This window comes from Bufo gargarizans, chromosome 3 (genome assembly GCF_014858855.1).
Source record: "Bufo gargarizans isolate SCDJY-AF-19 chromosome 3, ASM1485885v1, whole genome shotgun sequence".
Classification (NCBI taxonomy): Eukaryota; Metazoa; Chordata; class Amphibia; order Anura; family Bufonidae; genus Bufo; species Bufo gargarizans.
The window spans coordinates 122030348-122036240 of NC_058082.1; the positions used below are offsets into that span (position 1 = coordinate 122030348).

The following is a 5893-nucleotide window of genomic DNA, read 5'->3' on the forward strand; positions in this document are numbered from 1 at the left end:
GATGTGAAACTAGCCTTAACTTGACAAGTTTATGCCAGAGTTGTGTGCAATTTTGGCACATCATTCTGTATATTGGCAGGCGCATACACTTCTGTAAACCTAAACTGCTCTAGAAGGCAGCCATTACCCAGTAACTTACCTTCTTTCAACAAGAGCCAAAGGATTTAAGTGGCTATGTAATGGTAGGATTGAAGGCTCCCCAACTCTAAAAATGCAATGTAGCGGTCACTTGGTTTAACCAAAAACATTTATTACACTTGCTGCACAAGACCATAAAACTAACAAGTCCAACTCCTAAGAGCAGAGAGCACTGGCATGCCAGTCCAAGACATCATGGGCTGTTCGGCTTCTACAGCATTGCGGAATCCAGAAGGGAGCTCTCATCCCTGCAGACAGCCAACTGGGCCAAGATGGAAGGCATCTAGAAGATCAGAGGCTGAAGATTCATCCTTCTCTGGACGGCTGTGTTTAGCTTGCAGGTCTTGTAAGCAGCAATGGAGGAGACGTTTACTTAGACCTCTGCCTCATCTTTCGCCTTTTACGCTTCAGCCTAAAGGGAAAAAAAAAAAAAAAAAAAAAACGCATTTATAGTTGCTTCATATAAAGCCATCTTACTAACAGGTTTCTAGATGCAGTTTTTGAAGCCAAAACCAGGAGTAGATTTAAGGGCAGTCAACTTGACTTTTAAGGTGTTAATATACTTATCCTGCACCGCTCCTGGTCCTTGCACTGCCGCTTCTCACTGCACATGGATGAAAACATCCAGTGTTGGTGGGCAGGGGAGCAGCCAATGGCAGGGATGAGCCTCCCTAGCATCACCCCCCCCCCCAAAAACACCGTATATTTTCATCTGTGTGCAGGAAGAAGTGGATATCCACCCCAGAAGTCACCCACAATTGACTCAGTGTATGGAGACACTTGGGCAAATGCTCCATGAGGGGGACATAAATAACCTATCATCCAGAGAGACTGGTGATCAGGCAGCAATTTGCTTAAAGAGAACCTGTCACCGGGATTGTGTATAGAGCTGAGGACATGGGCTGCTGGATGGCCGCTAGCACATCCACAATACCCAGTCCCCATAGCTGTGTGCTTTTATTGTGTAAAATTTATTTTGATACATATGCAAATTAACATGAGATGAGTCCTGTCCCTGACTCATCTAACATACAGGACTCATTTCAGGGCAATTTGCATATGTATCAAATAGTTTGTTTTTTTTACACAATAAAAGCACACAGCTATAGGGACTGGGTATTGCGGATGTGCTAGCGGCCATCTAGCAACCCATGTCCTCAGCGCTACACAAAATCCAGGTGACAGGTTGCCTTTAACTGGTACACAGATTTAAAGGGAACCTGGCATCTGATTTGGGGCCACTATAGCGGCATACCACTTTGTAGCTGAGGTTTGGGTTTCACACATGACCATAGAAAACCCATCCATCAAGCTTACCAGGAGAGGAGTCAGGACTTCAGGCACATGCACACTGCTGATGAAGCAGAGGATAGTACACCACATGCACAGGTGTCCAGATCTTCATTTAAGTGGATTGAGGTGTTCACCATGGACATGTTTGTCCCCCCCCCCCAGCTGCACCATAGCATACTTGTGTAGTGGCCCCAAGTAAGGTGACAGGTGCCCCAAAAGCGTGGCCACAATGATACAAGCCAAAACATACCCAACAAATCTAATTCTTACCTTAGATTAAAGGGGGGGCTTTAATGTTTAAATGTCTGCTGTGACAGGGCTCAGATGCCACCTACAGTCCCTAGAGATAAGTGGGCTGGCAGCTTTATCCACGATGTTGGTGGGGCAGCAGTCACTTCTGGTTATGGGACAAGGACCCTGGTTCCATTTATACTAACAGTCTATCCTGACTATAAGTACCAGACCTGCTCCAGCACTGTAGTGGGCACTAGTGGTGGGCTCCCCTGTGGAATATTCATGTGACCAGCCACCATCACATGGAGGTACTGCAGTGTAGACTGACACAGGAGGATGCCCCACAACATAAAGTCAGTGCCATGCATTGCGCAGCCTCACAGGTAACAGGAGGGACACATCCCCCATGGAGGCCATTGCTAAGGCTAGAGAACAGGGTCACGTGACACATACCTGCGCATCCGCTTCTTCCTCCACTGAAAAAGAAATAAAGAAGAAGGTTAATAAACCTAGGAGAAGCCGCACGTTCTCAGGACCCATGCGGAGCCATGTGACCGGCCGCACGGCCCTTACACAAAACGGCCGCAGCCGCCATTACTGCGCAGTGCAGACCTGTGCACCGCGCCATCCGCCCACTCTACACGACACCCCGCGCTCACACAGCTAGAGGAAGCCAGCAGCTATTTAACCACACCGTCGCCATTACCACACGCCCCTAAAGCACGAAGCAGCGGGCACAATAGCAAACATGGCCGAAGCACACACAACACATCGCCTCTTACCTTGGCTCGCATCTTGAGAAGAAGAGCCTGTGAACAAAGGACACATTAAGATTAGTAAACCGAGCGGATGGCTTCAGAAAGGCAAGGATGACAACGGATTGCAAGAAGGCCGAAACCCGAGCCTCAGCTGCGGCGCCTACCTTCCTAAGATGGCACCAATGACAAGAGAACGTTACAGCGTCGATCGCCGTATTTATACAGGCTGACTTTACGTCACATCCGGTTAAGATGAGACTTCGTGAAGGTCCCTGGGAGATGTAGTTTACTAGCGACCTCGTAGTGACTAGAACGGAGTTGCTCCTGATAGGTAGCTATCACAGGAAGAGGCGGAGTCTTGTCGTTTACTGGGTTTACAGGGAAAACATCAGAGCAAGTTGGTGGAGAGAGGATCTGGTAGTTGTAGGTTGGTGTTTGGTGTGTGGCTGCGAACAATGTTTTGTACTTGGGACTCGGTTTGAAGGTGGCTGATGGGAGGAGACTGACTTTTTTTTTGTTTTGTTTTTTTGCATGAGACTGTATGTTGAAGAGACTGAACGAAGGGGAGTGATGTGGTTACATGGGACTGTATGTAAGGGCTCTTTCACACCTGCGTTCTTTTCTTCCGGCATAGAGTTCCGTCGTCGGGGCTCTATGCCGGAAGAATCCTGATCAGTTTTATCCTAATGCATTCTGAATGGAGTGAAATACGTTCAGGATGCATCATGATGTCTTCAGTTCCGGAACGGAACATTTTTTGGCCGGAGAAAATACCGTAGCATGCTGCGCTTTTTGCTCCGGCCAAAAATCCTGAACACTTGCCGCAAGGCCGGATCTGGAATTAATGCCCATTGAAAGGCATTGATCCGGATCCGGCCTTAAGCTAAACGTCGTTTCGGCGCATAGCTGGATCCAACGTTTAGCTTTTTCTGAATGGTTACCATGGCTGCCAAGACGCTAAAGTCCCGGCAGCCATGGTAAAGTGTAGTGGGGAGCGGGGAGCAGCATACTTGCCGGCCGTGCGGCTCCCGGGGCGCTCCAGAGTGACGTCAGGGCACCCCAAGCGCATGGATCACGTGATCACATGGCATGTCATCCATGCGCATGGGGCGCTCTGACGTCATTCTGGAGCGCCCCGGGAGCCGCACGGACTGTAAGTATACTGCTCCCCCGCTCCCCACTACTACTATGGCAACCAGGACTTTAATAGCGTCTTGGCTGCCATAGTAACACTGAGCGCTTTTTGAAGACGGATCCGTCTTCAAATGCTTTCAGTTCACTTGCGTTTTTCCGGATCCGGCGTGTAATTCCGGCAAATTCAGTACACAACGGATCCGGACAACGCAAGTGTGAAAGAGCCCTTAGAGGGAGAAAGTGATGTTATTTACATGGGGCTGAAGGCAGAAGAGTGATTTTTTTGTTTTGTTTTTTTACATAGGGCTGTATGTTGGAGAGGCTGAAGGAAGAGGAGCTATGTAATTTATGTATGACATCACACAATAGGATGTATTCTTACAGAGCTTCTCCAACATCCAGTCTGTGAGGCTGAGAGCAGGTAATGTGCTATGGATAAGAGGCATTAGCACTGTTAGGCTCCATTCACACGTCCACAACGTGTTTTGCGGATCCACGGATCTGCAAAACACTGACAGCGGCAATGTGTGTTCTGCATTTTGCGGACTGCACATTGCCGGCACTATAGAATATGCCTATTCGTGTCCGCAATTGCGGACAAGAATAGGACATGTTCTATTTTTTTCGGGAACAGAATTGCGGACCAAGAAGTGTGGGTCCGCAATTCCGTGTCCGGGCAGCACATCATGCTGCCCCATAGGAATGAATGGGTCCGCAAATCCGTTCCGCTAATTGCGGAACTAAATTGCGGACGTGTGAATGGAGCCTTAGGGAAGTATCCCTTCATCTATAATTGTTGGAATCCAAATTTAGGGTACTTACACACGTGCGGCAGAGGATTACGGCAGGCAGCTCCGTCGCCGGAACTGCCTACCGGATCCATCACAACGTATGCAAACTGATGGCATTTGTAAGACTGATCAGGATCCTGATCCGTATGACAAATGCATTGAAATGCCGGATCCGTCTCTTCAGTGTCATCCGTTAAAACGGGTCCGGCATTTATTTTTTTCAATTTTTTTGGGCATTGTGTTATTTTTAATGCCAGATCCAGCACTAATACATTCCTATGGAAAAATGCCAGATCCGGCATTCCGGCAAGTGTTCCGGATTTTTGGCCGGAGATAAAACTGTAGCATGCTGCGGTATTATCTGTCAAAAAGACATCCTGATGCATCCTGAAAGGATTGCTCTCCATTCAGAATGCATTAGGACAAAACTGATCAGTTCTTTTCCGGTATTGAGCCCCTAGGACGGAACTCAATGCCGGAAAAGAAAAACACTAGTGTGAAAGTACCCTAAAAGGGATGCGAGCGCTCGGGGAAACTGACACATACATTGGATGTAGTTGTATCAGATTTCTCTTTATTCAAAGACAAGCTCGCAATAATATAGGCTTGAAACAGAAAAAAACATCACATGACATTTGCGGTTATAAGATATAGTTCATAAGAACATACAAGCTATGTTTCCATTCCTCTCTCCTCTTGTCCATTACCACAGTCTGTCCTGTCCTTCCTCTCTGTACTTAATGTCTCCTCATGAACTCCATTCCTACAGAGATTCAGCTGAAGATCTTCTCATCTGTATTCAGGATCATAATCCTTCACACCTCTCCAATCTCCCTCAACTCTGCTGCCCAGCTAAGGGTGCACTCACAGGCTGCCGATTTTGTTGCGGAAACGTCTGACTGAAAATCCGTTCTATTCCTTTGATAGGGGCAGCGAGAACATGGATTTCTGCAAGCCCCATTCAGGTGAATAGAACTGACTTTCAGCAAACAAAATCTGCACTTTAATTCACCCCTCCCCTTGTTTCTCCTCTGTCTCTCCTCTCTACCAGTCGCTTCCCTGGCTCTCCATTGCACAGCAAATTCAGTTCAGGACACTAATAAGGCCTAATTCACACGTCCGCAATTTTCCTTACGGTCTGTTTTTTTGCAGATCCGTGTTTCCGTAAAAACCTTCAGTTTTTTACAAAAGTGCATCCACATCCGTTCCGTGTTTCCGCAGAAATAAAACATGAAGGAGGAATAGATGTTGCTAGGGTACCACCAAAAAAAATAAGATGTTAAGCCTCTTGCACATGGTCCACAATGCATGGGCACTGACCGTGGGAGAGTCCCATGCGGATTGTGAAACCATTCACGGTCCAAAAAATAGTTAGTTTAGATTAGGGACTCACAAGAGATTGAGGACCTTTGACGTGGGCTGAGCTATTGTGTAAAATCCCCCCCCCCCCCCCCCCAAAAAAAAATTGGGTAAAATACATCATTTTTAATTACATCAATTAACATTTTTTATATATTGTGTGGCCGTTCCGTGTATTGGGGAGCG

At 47.2% G+C, this 5893-nt stretch overlaps 1 long non-coding RNA gene across 1 annotated transcript; it reads right to left on the reverse strand.

The window, feature by feature from the left end:
• Positions 1-229: 229 nt before the first annotated feature.
• On the reverse strand, positions 230-2687 carry LOC122931285. Its single transcript, XR_006388227.1, has 4 exons — positions 2588-2687; positions 2448-2474; positions 2119-2141; positions 230-550 (listed from the first exon to the last, which is right to left on the reverse strand). It is a non-coding gene; the product is annotated as an uncharacterized LOC122931285 (long non-coding RNA).
• Positions 2688-5893: the final 3206 nt, after the last annotated feature.